This window comes from Cygnus olor, chromosome 8, assembly GCF_009769625.2.
Source record: "Cygnus olor isolate bCygOlo1 chromosome 8, bCygOlo1.pri.v2, whole genome shotgun sequence".
NCBI classification, from domain to species: Eukaryota; Metazoa; Chordata; class Aves; order Anseriformes; family Anatidae; genus Cygnus; species Cygnus olor.
Window position 1 is genome coordinate 1,520,340 of NC_049176.1, and position 23,463 is coordinate 1,543,802.

The 23,463-nt window shown below is 41.2% G+C and overlaps 1 protein-coding gene across 1 annotated transcript in view; it reads right to left on the reverse strand.

Moving 5' to 3' along the window:
* The window catches only part of ARHGAP29 (Rho GTPase activating protein 29), a 78,242-nt gene that overhangs the window by 47,354 nt on the left and 7,425 nt on the right, over window positions 1-23,463 (reverse strand). The window contains 2 exon segments of the mRNA XM_040564804.1: window positions 6,270-6,615; window positions 11,897-12,017. The gene's annotated coding sequence lies outside the window, so the exon portion shown is untranslated.

A 23,463-nucleotide genomic window follows, 5' to 3' on the forward strand; every position in this document is an offset into this window, starting at 1 on the left:
ACTTCAGTCTGTATGTTAGCTTTCTGAAGCGGCATGATTCTGTAACAGGATTTATGTTCCAGATGGTTTATTTTCCCTTTTTTCTGCGCTACATGGAATAAAAGAAACAATGTCCTACGCTTTACATGAATTCCCCTATCTTTTCCAGAGGATTCTCAAAGGTCACAATCACTTCACAAACAGATTGTTTACATATTTGATAATCACTATGTTCTCACGGTCCCTGAAAGTTAGCTGCTCTGTCAGCATTTCACTTCCCCAAAAAGCTTTTTAATTTAGGACATAAAACACTATCAAGAAGAAAAACAATATCATCTTCTCCCCAAAACTAAAGAAAGCAATACATCACTCAAAAAAATAATTCTTCCAGGCAGTGCTACAAAGAAAGGTAAACACTATTAGAACCTTGCTCAGAGCAGTTTGCCCACCTATCAAGCAATACTTCTACCATACTACAAATTACATTTTTAGACTCTACAGTGTCATTAGAGAGGTAATACATCCAGTTTAAGGTGTATCAAAGGCAGCAGTTTTCACTGAGAAGCAACAAAACTGGAATAAAGAACAAACAGCAAAATTACACTCGGTATTATAAATTATCATAATTTCAATCTGCAATCTTCACTGCCAAAGCAAATGAACTTCAGATTTCCCTAGCAAAACAGGACAAGCTAACTTTCCAAAATACTGCCTCAGAACTTTGCTGCAAAGAACTTGAATGTTTTACACTACAAGCAGATAAAGAAATAAAAAGCTAAAAATACAATAGTGCCTTAATCATACTAAGAATGTAAGCAGTATGAGAAAAAGCACACAGTCAAACCTGGAAGGAGTGAAGAGAAATTGTTCATCTTTGACCCTCAGGCACTATATTTAGTAGACAACTTCTGGCTTTTAGTGTAGCATGCAATTAATACCAATCTCCACAGTGGTTTTGAAGTCACTAAGGACTACAAGTTCCTTATTTTGAGAAACTATTTAACTTGACACACCTTTACAGACATCCTGTCCACTGGGCTGAATATCTATCTTTCAAGAATAAGGGCCTGATAGGTTTCAAGTTCGGTAGCATTCCTGATCCTTTTGAAAGTACTGCTGCTACTACAAGGAGGATGCAAGCATTCCTGACCAGGCCATCCAGCTTCACCAGTATTTTCACTTCTGCTTTGGATAAGAGAAGGAAAAAAACCACCTTATCAAACTCTAAGAAACCAGACAGTGAAATCTGATCCTCAAAGTGAAACTTGTGATGAAAGCCAAGAGCTTTACCTTGCTATTCCTTGCCATTGTTTTCTAATCTATCTGGAAAAAAGGTACATTACCATTTTAGAATAAGCTCCAATTTGCATTAGTTGAAGACAGGATGAACTTGAGGAAAGAAGCATTTGCTCTTGAAAAGTATGCAGAACTGCCCACATGAAGCACACAATATCATACTTTGAAGATTACTTCAAAGTTTGTGATAAAGAAAGCAGTAACACCTAAATATATTTTGAAGTAGAGTCAAGCAGATTATATATTCAACTATAAAGTATAATTACACCAACACTCAGACCACATGCAAATTTTACCCTTACAGCTATTCATAATACAACACTATTTCCCACAGTCCCAAGGGTAGACCTTACAGTACGAAGCATACAATACATTCCTTAAAAAAATAAATAGCAGATGTCACAAAACTAGTAAACTATCTTCAGACCAGGGAAACAGGAATGTTTCCCGTCTCTGACTTCATACGAGTAAAAACTACTATTTACTGCTTAAAAATGAAACCCTAAGTAAAATATTCTAATTAGGAACTCAGACTGTGCCCTAAATATTCTTTTGTGTGATCCTTTTAAATCTAAGTAAAAGACAGTCATTTGAGCAGAGACCACAGCGACATCATTTGCTTAAGGCAGCAGTGGAATTTATTATGGGCAGTAAGAGAGTATAATGGCAGCGGCTTCACACAGATAGCTTTTCTTAGGCAGATTCTCAACTTTGCACATCTATGCAATACACAAAACTATTTTTGAATCAATAAATTCTATAATAGAAGTTTTTAAGAGGTAGGTCTTCTATGTTTCACCCCCAAAATTGGCTTACATGCTTTCTATATTATTTCTAAGTATAGGCATCCTTATATTTTGAAGGGGTTGGACAGTATGAAGTAATTACCCCATATCTCCTCTCTGCCAAAAAAAGATACTCTGCATGCAAAAGTCACTCAGCCTTATAAAACTGAACAGCATTTACTTGCAGACACATTAAACCCATGCTTTGGGACAAGAATTATCCTTCTTTCAAGTCACAAAATGTAGTTCACTTATATTCCACGCACTTCAAATTCTGAAGTATTTTCAGTCCTGTGGTCAGGTTACCGGGCCCTCAGCAGGTCTGTGGGAGCCAAACAACTATTCAGTTTCTGCAGCTCTCTCAACTGTGGCAAGTTACTTCTTCTCTCGTGTACCACTACCTCTGAAGATCCAAGATAGCTCCAGCCTTTAGACTGTACTTTGCTGGATGTCCTACCATTTGAAAGAGGGGTGCCAGTTGGAGCCAGCAGTCATTTTCTCACACTCTCAACCTATAGCTGAAAAGCCACTATTTGAACTCGAAACACAAACAGAAAACCCACCAGCTTTCAAGCCATTACATCTTCACAGCTTGTGTTTAACATGTACATTAAAACTGAGACAAGAAGTAAACCTGGGGTACCGAATGCAGGATGCCATCAATAAAATTGAACACCAGATGAACAATCTTAGGAGTAGCACAGATTGTAGGTGACAAAAATAGTGTTGAGTCTTCTAGGTATTAATTCAGCATATACACTCAAGTTTGGCCTTCCAGGCAGGGATTCCTGAGGAACTGTTTTCCTTTTTTTCTTATCAGAAAGGAAAGACAACTGACTTATTTTGAGCCTCCTCAATACACTTCAATTATCTTTGACCTCAGAAAGTACTAATGCTACAAAATTACCAGGCCTTTCAGTTCGAGCACAAATACACAATGACAATGAAGTTATCCTTACTAATATCAGCCATACGACACAATCTCACTCATCTGGAAACCTAACTTAAGACCAGACCAACAGATTGATCCATTAACTGTTTGTGCAGTTCAACCACCACAGATACAGCCTGTCATCAGCTAGAATTAAATACAGTTTTCTTGCAAAACAGTACTGGACTCATTGACCTACGTTCAAAAAACACATGCAGCTCTTCTTTAACGAAGACCTTGGTAAGCGCCTTGGTCCTGTGCCTCAAGATGGATTGCTAATAATAGATTATTATGACCAGCAAGTACAATGCCTGGAGTCAGAGAGGGAGTTGAACTGAAGTGTAGGGAACACATGGTATTTCACTCACCACCAGAGGCAACTGCAGCTCCCTCACGTCCAAGCAGCTGAAAAACTTCCAGCCAGCAATTCTATTCAGAGGATGGGTTGGTTGTTTTGGGGAAGGGGGATGGTTTGTTTAGTTTTTGTGTGTTGCTGAGAAGGAAGTTTCCTACTTGGTGCCACAGGGAGACTCCTCGTTTCGTAGATTTCAGTTTACATAGCAATCATCATTACATATCTACATTTAAAAGTAATAGCCAGGTTTCATTCAGTATTATGACAATGAAGCTGCTGTAAGTAATTAAGTGATATTAGTATAAGTAATGCAAAGAGAAATAGCACCAAAGTTTACAAAAAAATGGCTGAGAAATTTCAGTTATATAACACTCTCCACCTAATATGAAGTTGTTGAGGTCTTTCATTTATTGACTCGCATTGGTACCATTCAAAACAGTACAACTCTGTGTCTAAAGACACCTAGGATCTAGTCAAGACATGAACGCATATTATAGACCAAAATAGCTTAAATTTTTCACTCCAGATATCATCACTACATCAGGAGAACATTAAGCGAACTGCTGGCAAGCAACTGCAGACGTTGGCAGTGCGCAGCTAACGTGAGCAGGGCACACGCTGCCCTGCCCTGCCGGCACAGCACACAGGGCCAGCACCTCCAGGTGCCAGCCCATGACTGATGCAGACCTGAGCCATGGAGCAGCCTGGAGCCAGATGAGTCCTGTGGCCAGAGTGAAGTTACGGCACATTGCAAAGGAATTTGTAGACAAGTCTGCCAAAGCAGTGACACTACGGCTAGGAGTAGATGCGGAAGCTAACTGGGGAACAGCAGCCACAAGTCAAAAGACCTGCACCAGGCTCTAGGAAAGCCTGCCAGACAAACACCAGAGCTTGTGGTTGCAACCCCAACCCTGCTGCACCACTTACATCTGTCACTCCTGAGCTGCCTGAAGATGCACGCAGTATATGCACATCAGGGTAAGATGTCTGCTGTAGCTAGAAGCAGAACTTATTTTTGGTTCTGACTTCATGAACTTCAGAGCAAAGCTTTACTATTCAACAAAAAAAATACATCAAGTCATTATATTAATGCTGTCCAGAAAAGAAAAAAAATAATTTCCTGTCCTGATTCCACCTTGAAATAAATCACATAAGAAATTCCAGAATGGTGGTATAAGCTGCAAGCCTTACAAGCCAGAATTGTGTAAGGAGCGTGTTCAGCCACCTTAGTAAGTTTTTGTCAATTTTTGGATAGAAAACTATAAACGTTTCTAAAGATAGGATGGAAAAATGCAATCCAAACTATTCAGCTTCAGAAGGGCTGTCTCCAGCCAGCAGTAAGCAAGCCCAATATTACAGAACTCACTCTATGATGAGATTCTGGGGACAGATATCCAAAAGATGTTCCCAATGAAGGAAAAGAAACATCTCTCCTTTATAAATAATCCTTTAAATGAACAACATTGTTTCACAAATTAGTTCTGCAATCTAATATAAAACAAGAAGACAGCTCCCGTGTTCCATATTAGCTTCTCCAATCTTCCCAGTCCAAAATTTTATATTGAATATTAATTAGCAAGCACTGCATGGCAGCTGGAATACATTCGTATTTTGATAGTCCTTTCCTAACAGGATGCCTACTTCAGTGTCAGTAGGCACCAGACACCTGACCTCACAAATAACTGTGCTCATCCTGTGTATTCAGCAGAAATACTGTTGACATGAAGCAATCACGAGTCTCAAGTTACTGCCCTGTTAAAATTTGTTCACACTTTTTGGCACAGCTGCTTCAGCTGTGTGCACGCTCAAGCACTTTGGGTTTACAAAGCACCGGATCCATTCACTGTCTAGCCTTCTGCTCAAAGAAGGCTCAATGCAAAACCTGAAATCACAGGGTAATCATTCTTTTCATTCCTGCTAAGGCTTATTATCATATCTATAAACAAAGTGGTAATCCTAAATACAAAGTTAGAGGTAATAAGCGTTGCACTGACCCAGTATACAAGATGAGCACTACCAAATTCACTGCCTTTGAGCTGAGGAAGGCTCTTAAAACATTATTTTACTCTCCAGGAACAGCATTTTCTGAATATCTACACAGTACCCAAATCTGCTTATTGGCAAATTTGAACCAAAAAGAGAAAACAGACATTTATAGCACTAAGGCATGGGGAATGGCAAAAAAAATGTGCAACAATGCTTCATATTCAGGACATTTATATAAAGCTGCTTTGGATGTCAGTTCAGCTATTAACATGAGAACATTTCTGTAAAATGTAGATAGACACTTTCCTTCTGATGATCAGACACGGACTAGTATCTTTTCCCTAACGGTATCTGAAGGCACAATAAGAAACACTCCTCGTAAGCAAAAAAAAATTTGCAGTTTCCACCTGCTGGCAGAAGATGGTAAACACTTACCATGCAGAGGAAGAAAGCATGAAGAGTTTCCTTCTATCTTAAATTCAAACTAACATATGAGCGTCTCAAAAAACAATCAAAACAGAAAAATCAGAGAATCATATGAGCCCAGAAAACTGGAACGTTGCCAACATCAACAGAATTCTTTGAAATGACAAGAACATTCAAGTGGTTAAAAACTAATCAGTTGACAGTCTCACTAATTTTCAGTTGCAGCCTCAACAGCCTGCTCAAAACCTACTCCCCCTTGCCCTTTTAAATATTACATGCTCAAAAGCACTACATGACAGATTATGAAACAGATTGCAGTGTTCTGATGAGGAAACACAGAACCCAAAGTAACAACCACCATTTCCCACAACCATCATGCATGGGGGGGGGGCAATAAAGGGGAGAAGTAAAGGGGAAGATAACCACAGCAAACACTAGATAAAACCATATGAGTAGAGGTGTGGGAGTTTCAGAAAACCTAAGAATTTAGGATAAAAATCAACTGGCATACCTTCTGAAAGAATGGCTTCCTTCAAATAGAGTAGCACATCTGCAAATTTTCTGACATCATTCACCAGTTGCATGATATATTCCGGGTCCACAACAGGATTGTCATAACAATCAGAGTTGGAGCTAATGCTGCTCAGAGAGCTGCTCTTGGTGCTGCGCCCCATTCCCCAATTTCCTGAATTAGAGATGGTGAAGAAGTTGGAGGTAGACAGCCGGGCTAATCCCAAACCACGTTTGTTACTTCCACCGTTCTGTCGCAACATCCCAGCAGCCGCTGTGCTTATAGAGCTCCCGCAGTTAACATTCAGTATTGGTTAATGTCCATTTGACAAGTCCAAGATGAAGCCCTTAAAAATTGTGGGAGGGGGAAGGAGGAGGAGAAGGAAAAATGCTGATTAGTGTAGAAATACACGTGATGTAACATTTTGTACTGACAAGATCCAAAAATTCTTTTAAGATGACACTACTTTACATTACAATGTTTAACGGAAGCTTTATAAAGGTTGTTGACTGTTCAAATGTGTTTTTTTTTTTTAATTTGTACAGCAAATAAAAATCAGAGGTGTGCAAAACTCATTTCTAAAGCTAAGCATGTTGCGCGCTTATTTCACGAGAAAAAGTCTGTTCCTTAAGTACTTATTTCGGAAACCTTAAGAATTAAGTATTACACTTGCCCTTTCTTTACCATGAAATGTTACTACAACTGAAAACAATTACAAAAACCTTTCTGATACAGACCACAAGCAACAACCCAGCTTGCATCAACCACCAAGCTGCATTCAGCATCCTGTCTCTTAAGATAATAGCCAGCTGTGATCTGATAGGGTGATTTTCTTTGCGTAGATCGTGCTGAGCAAGAGACTTTGACTATCACCTTCTGAGAAACAAAAACATCCTGAAAGAAGTTATATGGGCCTTTAAACCTGCTATCTTTTAATATGAAAGCCAATCAAAGGAAAGACATTGCAAAGTGAAGCCATTTTACATGTTTTAGTACCACAGTTTATCTGCAAGTCTCGGTGCAGTTAGCTTGAAGGGTGTTATTCTGCTTTAGCACACCTTAAAATTCCACCATAAAAATACTCAGATTTGGGGGCTATTACACTCGTATAAGTAAAAAACCTATCCACATTGGTTTAGTTTTGGGAAAACAGAATGCTAACCACATCAGGTTAAGCCATTCTTCCCCAAGCAGCGAACTCCAGGTGGTAGAGCCGGGTTTGGTTCCAGCAGCTCTCACAATGCCTGGTATTATTTTTTCAACACCAGGAGAAATTCTCAGCATTTACACTACAGGGTAAACACTACAGGGAAGAAAAAAAAAGAAAAGAAAAGAAAAATTGGAACATGTCAGATTAAAACGTTAACACTGGTTGCAGATACCAACCAGCTGGAATTTCAAATTCAACCACTTTTAGAGAAAAATAAGTCACTACTATTTGAGTATTAAATGCAGCTTGAAATGGGCTACCACACGTATTTCTGTTTTTGGTTAGACTAACTAAAGGAACAGCGCCTTTAATGTTTTGAACACTCCCCCCACGTACTTCAGCAGGCATTATTCTAACGCACTGCAATTATTTTCCCATTATTTCTACTTTATTTCTCCTTGCAATTTCAGAATATCAAGGGAAAGGTGGTGAGAGCAGTTGTTTCTGTAATTACCCTGGCACTGCTTCCAGGGACTGCGCACAGGGTGCAGGGGCCAGGGGAGAAAACTTCAGAATTTAACCCAGGTTAGCTGCTCTGCTTTCTGTTTGGTGTTTACAGGCTGTACCTGGAGGAGCACACATAAGTCCATACAAATAACGCCGATAATTAAGCAATTCTAAACAGCTCAGCTGGATTGAAGTGCGGTTTACATTAAACATCAAGCATAACGTTTAAGCAACTTTCTTCTGTTCCCACATAAAATTCTCAGGGGTACAAAGGCACTTCGTAATCACAAAAAAAAAAAAAAAAAAGCCGCCCAACCTTCTCTCCTTTAACGAACCCGCTACCTATCTATCTGTATCAGGACAGATTTCCCTATCATCTAAACCAGGCTCGTCCCTTTTAAGTCGGGCCAGCTCCAGAGGCAGCTTGGAGCAGCGTGCAGGGCTGGACCCGCTCCCGCGGCGAGCCCACGCTCCCGGAGGCACCTTGCCGGAGAGCTACGGGCCGGGGGCCAGCCACTGCTCCGCCGCGGGGCGCTGCCAGCCGCGCCGGGCCGGGGGCTCGGGACAGCGAACCCGGGGGAGGAAAAGCGAGCCCCGGCCTCGCTACCGACGCGTGCAGCCGGTCCGGGGCCAGGCGCCGCCGGTCCCCACGGGGAAGGGAAAACAAAAAAAGGCAGCCGGTCCAGAAACGTGCTCTCCCAGCGCAGCTTCCCGGCTGGGATGGGAAGGGAAGCGAAGCACGCGCGGGGCAGCGGAGGGCGAAGCCGCACCGCCAGCCCCGCCACAACCCGCGGCTCCCCGTCCCGTCCCGTCCCGTCCCGTCCCGTCCCGCCGGGGCGGCAGCCGCGGCCGCCTGGAGCCCAGCGCCAGGGTCCCGTGAGGGGCCGAGCCGCCCGCCGCTCCTCGCCTCGCGGCGGCCACGCCGCCCTCTCTCCTTCCCTCCGCCCCCCCCGCGGCCCTTACCGGAGAGCTGCGGCCGAGGCAGGCAGCAGCCGGGCCGCCGCGGGCCCTGCGCGAGGCCGCCCCGCTGCCCACGGAGCGCAGCCCCCGCCCCGCCCCGCCCCGCCGCCGCCCCCGGTGCCGCCGCCGCGGGCCACGCCCCCTCACGCCCGCCCAACGCCGTTGGCCGGCTGAGCCCCGCGGGGGCGCAGCCTGAGGCAGCCACGCCTCCTGTCTCGCCAGGCCACGCCCCCGCGGTCGACGCGCGGTGCTCGCGGGGCGCGGGAAAGCGCGCGGCGCTCGGGGGTAGCGCGGGGCGCGGCGCGGGCAGGGGCTGTGCGCGCACACACCCGTGCGTGACGGCGTGGTCAGAGGACGAGGGAAGCCGTTGGAGCACCGGCCACGCAGCACCATACAGAAACCAAAATCGTTCCGCACCGGCGGGGCCTTCGGACCTCCGCACAGACCTCCTGCGGCAGCTCAGGGTTGCCGGGGGCAGCGGGAACTCTGTCTGCTAGAGCAGGGACTGCAGCCCACGCCTTGCGCCTTGCTCATCGAGGGCCACGTGAATCCAGCAGTCCTAGACGTGAAGCTCTGGAATGGGATATACTCTAGATCAGAGATGCTGAGGGCCTTGATGTAAGTCTAGGCCCAGTCTGCCATCCCCAGCAGTTCCAGGTCTCCCATCTGTACGTTCCCTGTCCTCGCTCCTCCAGTCTCCTTCCCCAGCTACTCCAGCACGCTTCATTCAGGGCTGTGTCAGGGCACCACTCTCCTCGGACCATTCTTCCCCTCCATGTATGCAAACAATTGCTTCCAGTTGAAGAACTCTGTTCCCAATTCTACCAGAATTTCTGAAGCCCCAAACTAAGCAACCAAACTAAAGCAACTTGTGACATCACTTATCTCTCGTGCTAATTTCAAGTATCGTTCAGTAACTTCTTTACCTTAAAAAAAAACTCCCCACCACTAAATAAAATGTGGTGTAAATTTAGAAATTAAGTAAGTGGTCATAAATTCTTCAAGTCTTCCAAGTGTGGAGAAAAACAAACACAGAAAACAATGCCCTGAGCTTCAAAAAGATTTTGATGATTCAGGTAATTGATCCAGCAGATGTCAAAATCAGGCCAGGACAAACAATTGTAAACTAATTTAATGTGAAAGCAAGGAACAATCATGCGGAATGTGTGTTAAACAGTACAATCAGCAATCACATAATCAGGAAAAGTATTAAAGGTTTATTTTGGGAAAAGTCATTGAAACTGTTAGATAAGTGTACGATAGCAATAAAAAGATAAATAAGAAATTCCACCTATACTTATCAATTGATAGGCTACAAAGCAATGGATACCATTCGGTTTCCCAAACCTTTCAGAAAAGCGTATAGCAGCTACAGCAGACTCTTTGTCTTTGTTACACTTCTTGAAAAGATAAAGCATTTTATTTTACTATAATTACACCATTTCCAGGCACATTTTAGAAAATGCAAGGAAGAATAAGCTCTGCTGGCCTGAGTACGTATCCCGCTCTAGTCCTTTTGCTGTTTCTGAAGCAGACATACATTTCTTCATGCCTCGCCACTCTGTGCATTAGTCTTTTCTCTTACTTTGGTCCCCCCATAGACTAACATGCGTCTATATTAGAATTCATCAATTTATTTGGTGAACCATTTATTTGCAGAAAAAAATCAGAAGTGAAACTGAAAGTGATGGAAGTTACAAATCCTAAGATTAAATGCTTTTATGCTTCTGAAATATTTTATTGCCGGCACATGATTTAAAACATGAAAGAGTTCTACACTGTGGGAGAAAAAATGATTTGACCCCACATCTGCCATGTTACGTGAATGTTAAGTGAAGTTTGGGGTTTTCTTCACCAAAGTACTTTTCCATTTCAGTTGTTCAGAGCTTTTTTTCCTCCCCGATTTCAGTTTGGCTGCCAAATTGAATACATAATTCTCTGCATTCCCCCTGAATCAAAACTAGCACAAAACAGCCCCAATCATATCACAAACTGTACAGTGTTGATTGTCGCCTAAATTGCCTTAGAAAATACGACATGAAAGATACACAGAAGTAACAGATACACCTTCAAGAAAATATGGCTTTCACAAAAGGCCAGGTCTACATCCTAGCTTGCAATTTTTGCTGCAACAGGTAAACTGAAAGGAGGATTGAAGTCTGACAGCTGCTATGTTTTTGTCATCTCTTGTTGCTCTACAGGGCTAAGGTCCTTTCTAGCCAAATATAACCTACAGCATCACTAATGCAGGCTTCAAGAAAGCAACAGAAGTTGAACATGTGAAAGTTATTTAAAGTCACCTCTTTTTTCTGCACATCATCCAATGTCATAGTTTACTTGGAATGAACAAGAACAATGAACAGTCAGTTATTAGGCAAATAGTGAACAGCAGGGCAATAAAGATAGCATAGTACCTCAACAATGTATTCTCCAAGAAGAGAAACCAAAACTGAATTTAGTTTCATCAAAAATGCTGAATTTTCCTCTGAGCAGGCACTGAACTCTAACTCATTAAGAGCCACCTGTACATTTTTTAAACAGATTTTTCCCCATATAGCGCATGTGTACACGGTGAAATAATAGCCACAGCACATCTCTTTTATGAGAAAACAATCTATGGAGTAAACTCCAAGTGCCCGTTTCTCCCTTCTCGGCATTGAATAGTACTTTGTTCACAAAAAATAAAAGTCCGTTTGAAATCAAGGAAAAGCTTCCCTGATGAAAGCTAGAAAGAAGCTAGAAAGAAGATATGTTTCCATGTAGCGCCATTAATGTAACTAAAACTGTGAAAGTGGTATTTGTTAATAAATTCGTTTCAAAATACCGGCTCTGTTCTTCAATTTATCTGCTGAAGAACCAAATATTCTAGATTAGCTGGAAGACATAATTAGTATATAAGTTAATATGAGCAATAAGAGTTCAATACAGAGCTGGGTATTTGTTAGTATTGTAACCCCCCTTCTACCACACACTAAGCAACACTGCAAATAAGATTAAACAAATGACTTACGGAGCTATGTTGGAAGAAGATTCCACATTCTGTTTACATTCCAGCAAAGAGAGAATTCTGCTCTGAAGAAGCATTTCCATAAACCATTTCTTTCCAAGAATCATTTCTTACATACAAGCTCCTGCAAAAGACCAATATCATTTGTGTATCAGAAAACAGTTCAGGACTCAGCTACTGTTAAAGGAAATAATGTGACATTTTTGGTAAAATAAGATCTTATCCATAGCTATGTTATAAGATTTAACAAACAGTCAAAGAAGAACAGCTAGAACACAAAACTGAAAATTCTTTGTACAAAATCATCCTACCCAACAATGAGAAAACTCAGAAAATTGTTCCTCTGCCATTACACCTACTGCTGGCTTGGAAAAGTGTTTTTTCCTCTCACGAGATCTCCAATTTGACTGTAATAAACACCGCCTACCTGAGAACCCCCTGAGATACCCAGATCCACATGCACTTCCTCGAATGAAGCATATTTCAAGCAGTGCACCAAATGCCCTCAGGGAAACTATGTGGGTGAAACTTAGGCAGCCACTGTGCACTGGAATGAACTCGCAGAGCCAAATGATGAGGAACAGAAACCCCCATCACCTGCAGACACAGGCCTCGCACCAAGGGATCGTGCCGTCCCTCCCTGCGCAGTCCTGATCTTCAAGGCAGACCACAAAACACTTCAAAAGACGAGTACAGGAAGTGAAAGTCACAGCTCCAGCAGGTATTAAAAAACACATATTTGGTTTAACGGCTGATTATAATTCACCTCCAAGATAATCCCTCCATACTTCTTAACGTGATGAATGAGGCCTCAGTCTTTTTCACAGGAGATAATCACTCAATCACCTCATCACCTGCGAATAGTCCTCTTCTCCACTAAGCTCTCCTTTTTCACAATTACTGACTTTTCTCTCTCAGATAACCTGGTTGATATATATATGGTTCAATGTAGAGCAGTTCTTCTCAGCTTTATATAGTTTTGACCTTTCACTGCCTCTATCTCAAACCCAATGCCCCCAAACTGGTGGGCTTTTCTTTTCGCTTATATCAGTTGGCCTAATTTCAAACTCTTTCCCTGGTCTTTCCTCTTTTTGTACGACATCCTGCCCTGCTCAGGATGATCTGCATACTGTCGTAAGCTATTCCTCAAAAATGATGCAAGGCTGGAAGTGTGATGGAGGAGTTGCAGCTGGACACAGGACAGCTCAATTTGCTAATCCTCCAGGGGAAAAAGATTGCTGCTGGCATGGGCAGCACCCCATTTCCTAACTTTTAACAAGTCATGTCTTAAAAACTTCCACCTTAACTAGCAATTGTCAAGGACAGTGGGTGGTGAGGAATGAGAGGAAAGACTGCATGAAGGAAACTACTTCCAGAACCTTCCTGGCTTGCCAAACGCGCTATTAACCAACCCCAATTATGGCACAGCGACCTACTGCTCACAGAGCCAGGAGGCCTGAAGCTAACCACCCTCCTCCCTTAGCCCCACCTGCTGTACCAGTACCAGCTGGATTTAAGGGAGACAAAGCCCAACAATTAAGGAGTAGGAGAGAACAGGGGTTTGGCTGGGAACTGCTTGTAGGTAGTGTCTTGCTAAATGCTCTTAGTCAGGCTGTTGTTTTGATATGCTCTGGGTTACAGGGTTATTGCCTGCTGGCTGAGAAAGAGGCAGTACAGCAAGCTGCTGGTGTTGGGGTTTGTCTTGTGGGGGAGCTTCTGCTGGCCTTGTGTTTTGAATTCAGAGTTTGAAGTAGATTAAGAGATACAGAGACTGCGTTAGGTGGCTTCTGATGCTGCCCAGGATGCTAGCAGGCGCCTGGCAGGGTGTTGTGGGGCTTCCTGGCACACCTGGGCTGTTTTTCACTGCTCTGGAGCATGCTAGAATCACCCTGAAACCACCGACCATCACTGCTCTCAACAGCAAAGCAAGAATTCCTTTGTACACTCCTGAAAGTTTTCAGTAGCTTAAGCGTTTGATAAATCAGATGAAAACAACAGAAAAGTATATATGGCTAGAAATATGTTTTTTTTTTTCCTCTATTTGCATAACTCCTTACACAACAGTAAGTGATTTCAAATGTGGCAAACAAAACCCCAAATCCTCTACCGTTTCATAAACGTTGCTAGAGAAAAAGGAGATGTAAGAAAAATGCTGTGTAACAAGGCTTAAAGCAAACTTTCAGAGGTAAATTAAAAGTACTTCTCTGCAAGAGAGAATGGTATATTTCACATTAGGAAACCAGGTAAGGTCCTTAAATAACAATCAAATGCATGATGTGATTAAGAGGTTAGTACTTCCAGAGCTATATTTTTGCCTTCTCCTTCGTTCTCCCACCTCTGATATTCTGGTGTAATTGTCCTACCAGGCCTGATAAAATGATCCAGTTTAAAATAACCCTGTATGGTTCAAGGTCTTGTAGTCAACTAGAATCATTTTTTCAAGAAAGAAAACATGTCTTGCGTCTGTGCTGGTGAATGTAAGCATAACAATTTGTGATGGTGTAGAGAGTTGCAGTTTCTCAACCGGTTTTAGGTGACGCTGAAATACTTTTTTTCTCATTGTGGATTAGAGTTTCCTGGGATAGTCTTGTAGTCTTTTTTGGTAAGCATATGCTGTTTTGCTGCGAGGGATCATGTTTTTATGCCGGAGCATAGACAAGCATAAGAGAGACTCACTAAGGACTAGCACTGTTGGTGCCTCAGCCATTGTAGGGTTTGTGCAGGAAGAAACTCTCATATTCACTGTTCGTGCCAACATACGTTTCAGATATAGGGATGTGTGTTGCTTTTTTTTTTTTCTTCCATCTACCTTAGGAGAAGTAGGAAAGAAAAAGAGTAGTTAAACCAAAACTATTCCTAGCTGCTTGCAGTTATGCAGGCAAAAAAAATGTCTTATACTACTGCATTTAGTAATCTCGTAACAATGTATGTTAGTATAAGTATGCTTGTAAGAATACAGCTGAACCCTGTTTAACGAGCAGTATGGAAGAATAAAGCTGGTGGATATTGGCTAGTAGGGACAATCAACCTATTTGTGGCAAACTTGAAGTACGGTGACTGTGTGTGCCATTGTATCACAGCCTGAAACTGTGGCTGGGGGACAGCTCGGATATGGGGGTGGAGGCAGTGGGGAAAGTGATGAACTGTGTTCTGCTGTGCATGACTAAAGCCCAGCATCTGATACTTCAGAAAAGGACTGGAGAATATAGGCTATTCTCATCATTACAGAGCAAGGTATATTTTATCCTTACCATAGCTCATAAATAGTGAATCTCTATGCTAGAGTAGATCTATCTGATAATTTAGTTTTATAACTAGAGGCAACATCTAACCGTAATATTAATGATGCTACAAAAAATAATCCAGCTATAATGTATGGCTGATCTGAAGATTTTACTGAATTCCATATGCTGGTTGCGTTTTACTAAAGGAAGTATTTTTTCATATAAGGAGCTCATTCAGTATTTTTCATTCTGGAATTTATAGCTTGAATGTCTCAGGCAAGTTCTTTCTAATGTCTTCTTACCAAATCAAGCAAGTCTGCTTTGTGATGCAGTAGTCTTAGTCACCTGCATTAATTTAGGTCTTTGAATGTTATCCTACTTCATTCAACACTGATGAGTATACATGCTAGAGGCTATGATAGTGTTTAATGAAGTTGTTAAAGTGATCACAATGTGTTCATAGGCTTTTGAAAGTACAATGCTATTGCCCGTCTCTCTTGCCTTGGGATGTTAAATCTGAATTTGCTAAGACCAATTGTGTACGTAAGTAGGGTCCAGATTACTAACAGAGGTGAGACTCGGGAGAGAGCTTTGCTCTTAGTCCTGCTGAGCGCTTTACATAAGTTGTCAATGATATTGCTCATCTAAAAAGTCTGTTTGCTTCTGTTAATAATAATTATGAATGTCTCAATCATGAATATGAACTTCAGACAAAGCTTTGGGGAGAGGATTAGCTACTCTAACATTTCTGTTTTACATTATCAACATTCTATATCCTGGGGCCAGGTACTGAGCTTTTCTACCTATCAGTATTTCCTTCCTTTAATCCAAAGTATTGGATCTTCACTTAAGTAATACAATTATGAATAGAGGGTAAGAAAACACATGACATGCAGCTGCAAGACTTGTCCATGTGAACAGATCTGCTACAAATAAATGTAAGTTGAAAAGATGTAGGTATGGGTGATCTAAGGGTAAGCAAGTTAATAAACATCTCTTAAATATCCTTGAGTGTTCTAATTCCTGGTACAGTAAGAATAGTGAACTCCAGTCCATTTTTGATGAAATTGTTGTAAATGTTTGTGGACCTTAGCTGTGAGCTTCCCTGCAGGCTACATGCAGCACCTAAACTTCTCAAAGTGTTTTTCTGCTGACCTTCATGGCTCTTCTCTCAAGGCACGGGTTGTTCAGCTGTTGTTTAATGAGGCTGCTAATTCTTCTTGGGCACAATACAGGGAGTGTAGGTACCAGTACATAATTCTTTGCAGACCACAGGCTGGGACACTGAGTGTTACAGCCCATCACTCTCTCACTGGACTTGGCCCAAAAGTTGCTAACCAAACATCAGCAGTGTTTTGATTGTTGTTTTGTTTCCTGTTGTTGCTTTAAATAGTAACCATGAATCTCAATGTCTGTAAGACAGCAGATGCTGTTGTAATATAGGATTTGAATAACATGTGTGAGCCACGCTGTGGCCTTTGTTTAAATGACATGTTATTTACTATTATTTAACATTCTACTGTGCAATGAAAAACAGGTTTTCTGCTCTTTGAGAAACTCCTTACTGAACAATATGCACAAAATCGGGACCATTATTTTATACATGTATATTAGAAAATACTTCTCTAATAGAGCAGTATATATTCTAAAGTACCACACTGATCACAGAAGGCTTACGTGATAAGGTAATATGACTGATCTACTACTGTCATCTTGCCTAGATAAAAGAATTCAGCATGATATTTATTGGTTAAAGGTCAACAAAGGAAATATGTAAAGCTCCGGTACTTTTGGTTATATATATGGCATAAGAATACAGAGTACAATTAGCTACACTGAAAACCACTGTATTTTAACACTTTTATTCTGATAGAAGCCAAACTAGCTGCCATTTATTGCATAGCTATTAAGAAAGAGCTTGGTTTAATCAAATATTATCTTATAAATCTGCATCCCTAATGAAATATCTGAATAATACATAACTCAGTATAAAAAGAAAATTGCAAAATTTGCAAATTGCAAAAATAATAATTGAAAATAACTAAAGCTCTAGTTGTTTATGTCCAAGTCATTACTGGCTCATTGGCACATTAGCTTTATGGAATTGTGCTTGCTAACAGCATCAATGAGAAATCTACATTGACAAGCTTGCAAATCCAGTAAACAGAAGTGCCACTGATGTCACCTGATCTGTAGCAGAACACACTCTGACCAGAGAGCCCCACCTCAGCTTTCCATTGTGAATCAAATTGTCTTGCTAGGAATGCATGAGGAGAGTCACCACAAGTACCCCAGCTTGCGCCATGGCTCAGAAAGGTGGTGGTCCCCATGTATGATGGGGTGCCTCCGTCAGGAGACTTTGCCACGTCAGGCCTACATGACAAGGGCTGCTGTTGAACATGGAGGTTCAGTGGCAGGCTCTGTCAGTCCCTTCTTGAGGGGACCATAAAACCTGAGGGATAGCAGAGAACCTAAACTAGCTTCCAAGTGGCAGAGGTTCCCCCTCCCAAAAATGAATGTGTATTTCTTTAGGAACTGAGAAGCTGCTTGGTTAAAAGGAGCTATTTGAAAACCAGGAACCTATTTCCACGAAGAATATAGGAGGTATCTTGGGAACCACAAGGGAACTCTCGGGGCAGAGATGAGGGCTGAGGTTTGTACTAGTTTTCTCTCACCTTGGTATGGTAGCCCAGTACCTTAGCACCTCCCCTTGGGACTGTAGATGGAGACCTTTTGCTTTGGTGGACACTGCTAGTAGCTGCTCTGGAAGAGACGTCTGAGTAGGTCCAAGCCTATGGAGAAGAAAATTCCGTTCTCCTAGAGCCAGAGGTCTTTACTGAGGGCAGGCCACAAACCAAGGCTGGTTTCTTCCTTGCCACCCTGATACCATTTTGTGGAGTGCTTTTGGAGACCATCCTCCCCAGCTACCAAATCAAGGTTTAGCCATGAAGCAGCATATAGTCAAGAAAGCAACGCTGGCAATCTTCTCTAGGGTAGGAATGTGACTCCAGTGCTGATGGAGGATTTGCCACTTAATTTCAGTAACTTCTTCCAACCAGAAAAAAGCTCTGAGACAGGCTTGACTGCCAAACATTGCAGGCTTTGAAGTCTGTTGGCAGGTAAAAGCTGTATGTCAGTGACTTACAAAAACATCAAAAGGTATGTCAGGGAATGCTGCTGCAAGGGCTGGAAGCCAGAAAACCATGAGAAAATCCTCAAAGATAATATGAAAAGACTTCAAAGGTGGAAGATACGTGGAAAATTGATAACTGTGTTCAAAATCAGACAGAGAAACAAAAATCTTCAGACTTGAAGAGAAGTTGGAAAGGAAATAAAAGGAAGAAATATGCACTGCCTCTTTATGGTCTTGTGTGCTGTGTCAGCAACAGCTGTCTTGTCTTCAGACATATATAAGTACGCTCAGAATATAAATATATACAGTTAGTGTCTCAAAAGGAGACTAATAATTGATGTCAACATTTTTTCCTTACACTTAAAAAGCTGGTGTACTACATTTTTAAATGTAGCTTATCACAGTGTAGGAAGTAAGTAATAGTGAAAGGCACCATTGTTATAGAGCGGGTTCTTCACATAACTTGCCAAAATCCAAGTGTGGAACCTAAAAGACTCAGTGCAGGATACTTACTGGGGTATGGGTTAGTCTCACTAGTATGTCTTTTTATCATCTCTGGTACCTTGTCTCTCAAATAAGGAGTTCTCAAGAATAAAAATGTAACGTGAATGTAAAATGTATGTAGAAAGAACTCTGGAGAGAGGTAATGCTTCAAAAGAAGAACATAAGAACGAGCAAGCTGGGTAAGATCCTGTTTCTCATAACGCCCATGAATGGATGCCTAAGGAAGATAAGCACTGGACAGGAATGTATAACAGCTTCCCTGAGCTTCCAGCCATTTGCAGCTAAGAGACTTCCTGAGCCAGGCATTATTTCTGTATATTTAGTATTTTTCAGTGAATTCCTCCTCTGTTAACTTGTGCAGCTCTCTCTTGAAACCATGTAAACTTTTAGCAACTCCAAAATTCTGTAGCAGGGAGTTCCACAGCTTTAAAAACTAGACTTGTGGTATTTTATTTATTTATTTTGTGCTGGTGGTTTGTTTTTTGTTTTGACACTTGAGAATCACGGCTTTGTACTGAAATTCAGTCTGAGTTTCTGAATCTGGTTTCTGCCACAAAACCTGATCTGTGAGGACAGACTCTACCAGAACAAGTTGCAGGAATCGGGGTCTCCATCAGTGCCACTGTGCAACGAGTGAAACAAATCAGTAAGGAGAAGGAAATAACAGCACATGACCCTGCACATCAAAATGACCTCTTGAGGACATTCCCCAAATGCGTTCTAGCACATTTTGTATGCTCTGTGTGGCTTAGCATGGTGCCAGAATACATAAGGCTTTAGTTAAAATTCCATTGATAACTTTTTCTTCCTTTTGTGAAGTTCTGTTTTCAATTTTCAGTGTGTAGCAGTGTTACCAAATATGGGAGAATCTGCTACTGCTCTGGACTTGTGTGACTGCCTGTGCACTGGGGATGCAAAGCAGATTCCTCCCCCTCCCAGTGGGAAGCACTGATTCCCTGTGTCCTCCAGCAGGGACAGAGAAACTTACAGGTAGGTGGTATGTTAAATCAGAATTTTCCTGCTTTGTACTCCTACAAATATATTTCTTTTAAAAAAAGACTACTGTTGAATATATCATACACAGCAGGAAAGGGTTAAGCTGTTCAGATCACCTGCTTTAGGTGGAACATAAAACCTTTTTTTTTTTCTTCAAGAGGAAAATAACCAATTCTCTTATCCCTAGGGTGGCAGCGCACCCTAACAAGGAAAAGCAGGACTCCTTCCTCCCTCCCTCCCTCCCTCCCTAGTAGTCAGTGGATTGCTCCCAACACATTCCAGATCTGGTAGGATAGCTTAATTGTCTTCACTTGGAGGCCACTGCCTGAATTCCTGACAGTTAATATAACACTTATCGAGTAAGGCACCACGATCTTTCTGATGAAAGTGGGTTATGCACCCAGTCCCATGGTCATAACCAGTTTCATGTGTTCATTTGCATCTGAAGATTTAGAAGTTTCCTGGATGGAATTGTGACTACAGAAACTTGAGTCTAGAAGCGTCATCAAACACAATTCCTCACTAAAGGCTTAGAACAGATATATGAAAGAAGAATTGTTTATTGTAATAAGTTGTGGTTATGAGTGCAAGTTTTAATTGCTTCCTTTACAATGAAAGACCTGTATGGAGAAGGGAATGCTGCTGGTTTGCTTTCACTTGTGATGAAAGAAGAAAATTTCAGTTATGATTCCTGATCAGGCATGCAATATTATTCTATAAAGCAATGGAATTTTGCAAAGCTGTTCAGGCAGATTAAGACAAAATAATTCTTGTCCCAGAATATTATCAACTGGTAGTCTGGATCACAATTCCATGTTTCTGTAGCTACTGACATAATTTGCACAGAATAACAAGAGGAGTCCCATGATCAACACAAGACAGATCAGTAACATACCAGCAAGTTTATACTTTTTTCCAAACAATCAACTAAGCAATTAAACTAGGAAAATAAAATATTTGAGTATGCAAACTCAGAGAAGTAATTTGTCACTGTTATGTACTTGTCCTATTCCTATCACCATTTCTGAGGCATTTTATAAGCTAACACCCGACTCGTGTTGCCTGACTTTGTTCCGAGCAGAGGTAAATGTCCTTATTGTTACAGGTAAAGTCTTAAGAACATAACTGAAAACAGTTGCTTCCTAGAAAACGTTTTGACAGTTCTGGTGAGGCAGCAGAAGCTGCCCTACAACATGCTAGCAAAGCATTGGCTAGATAGCCAAAATAATTTTCAACATAGAGCAGCAATGGCTCTTTTTTCATATGTCCACAGCAGAAATGAAAATACAGTAAGAGAGACCAGAAGGCATCTAAGACTTGAAAATTGTGGTAAACATGATTCTGAAAAGAGTAAAAACATGCACTACTGTAACTGGGATGGTAAGTAATAGAGTAAGAACATTAACAGTACTATTTTTACTCATGTTTGATTGATAAACCTTGAGTAGAATAATGGCTTAATTTAAGACTTTTGTCAACAAAATTAAAGAATTGCATACTTGTAAGACAAGTACAGAGGGGAATGAAAAAAAGAACGGCATCTGTTTCACCAGTGCCATCCTGACTTACCCCCAAGTGTTAATCTAAATTAGACTGAAAATTTACATAAATTAGAGCTTTGAATTCCTATTAATAAAGAAACAGGTATTACTTTCTGAAAACTGCATATAGTTATCATATGTTGTATATATTTCGTATCAACAAGTCTGTACTTTGAGCCGTGTTCAGAGATGCTGGTAGTCTTGTCAGTTCATGTAATTAATTTCAAATTGAATCTGAAATAACAGAGGGGCCTTCAATAACTGCAGGGCTCCTGGTACAGTGAAATTAATGGTATCAATTTGTTAACCTCAGAAGGTTAAGGTCTGTGACCAACAACAAAAAGCATTTGACAATCTCAGTCACTTTAGTTTTATTTTACAGATCACTCCCTGAATATTTACATCAACTATTTCAGTTATGTAGGAACTCTTAGGAACACTTTTTTTTTTGTGTATAAAAAAACTCAGCATACCACAGAAATGGAATATCATACCTGTTTCTCAGGTGCTCTTACAAGTATACCTCTTTGCTAGTCCCCGAAGTACTAAAACACTACCCAAAGTAGACCAACAGTGACTTAGACTGGTTTAGCTACAATGACAGCAGAAGGAATATGCTGTATAAATACACCATTGGTAAATTAAAGGAAAATGAAGAGATCTGTAGACTACTAGCTTAGTAGTTACACTATTCATATTATTTGTGCACTGTTTTACAAAAACTATAAAATCGAAGTTATGATGGCAAAGAAGTCTACTGTGTTTCAACAGCAATAAGCCCTTAGAGTGCAGATGTTCACTTTCACTGTTGTTGGTCCACAGAGCTACCTCTAATATGTGCATGAGATCTGGGGATGAAGAGGAAATGAATACAGACCGAGAAAATAACTAACCTAGCTTTAGGATGTAAATTACCTGTCAAGATTACAGCAAATGCAGATATTGCCCTCCATTAAGTGTATAATATTTGCGTGTATTGTTTCCTTTAGCGTTGCTTTTTCATGAAGTTAATGTAAGTGACCTCTGAGTGATCTACAAAGCTAACCTGATGGCGCCATCCCGTGGCACACTCGATAACTGCACGACTCCTAGCTGCTGTGATCTGGCTGTGACTTTTCAGCAGTGAGTGGCCACAATCTCTAACAGCGGTAGACAGAGGATAGCTTAGAGTTTACGTTTCATGTCTGTCTCAGGCTATGATACTGGGTACTCTAGCCAAGGTTCAGATAATCCATAGCAAAGTGCTTTGAAGGGGGGGAGCTTTCCCTATGATCCTAAAATGGGTTTAAATACACTCCTCAAACAAGGCTAGTATGATTAACAGAGAGAAGAATACAGCAATAGGGTATGTGTTTGAAGAAGGAAAAAAAAATCAAATTGCATGGGCTGAACGTCTTCATCCCCAAATTCTGCAACAAACCAGAATCCGAAGGCTGTTGGATCAGTTCCATGGGAAATATTTCAAATGAGTATAAAGTCAGGGTGGCACTATGGGAGAGCAGGGAACACAGTAACTGTAAAACAGGATTCATGTCTCATAGGTCCCTGAATTTGACCCAAGCTGTCTGCAATAACAGTGAAGTGGTGAATAACCAGATGTCAAAGTAGCAAGAGTGTACTGGACTTTTTTTCCCCAGAAAATAAATGGATCTTCTAGACAAAAGCAGTGTTACATCATACACTGTCCAAGTGAATGTTAATAGAACACATTATGTGATGCTCAGAATTTTTTTATCATGCTTGCAAAGCTGGTAATTTTTATAATGGATTATAATATAGGCAGGAAATTGGTTAAAAGTGATAATGATAAGGTACTGAATGATTTTTGAATGGTGAATCCAGCCTAGAAGAAAGCTATTAGATTTTTGTAGTATTTGTATTTCAGTCCTTAATTGACTAGAAAGCCTCTGGGAAGAAACACAGAGCCACACAGCATGGTGTCATGTATAGCACTGCACTCTCCAGTGTTAATTTCGAACAAACTGTCCTTCGGGAAATGTTATTGAGTCTTCCACACGCTGTCAGCCCAGCTTTACCTGTGGTGGATCAGGTGTTCCCAAAGACTGGTTGGACGCACTAATTCATTAGAGCTGCTAGGAAGATGCTGAATGCAACCTTCAAAAGTTAAGAATGTAGTTAAGTAAGATATCTATACCAGAAAGCGAATGGAGT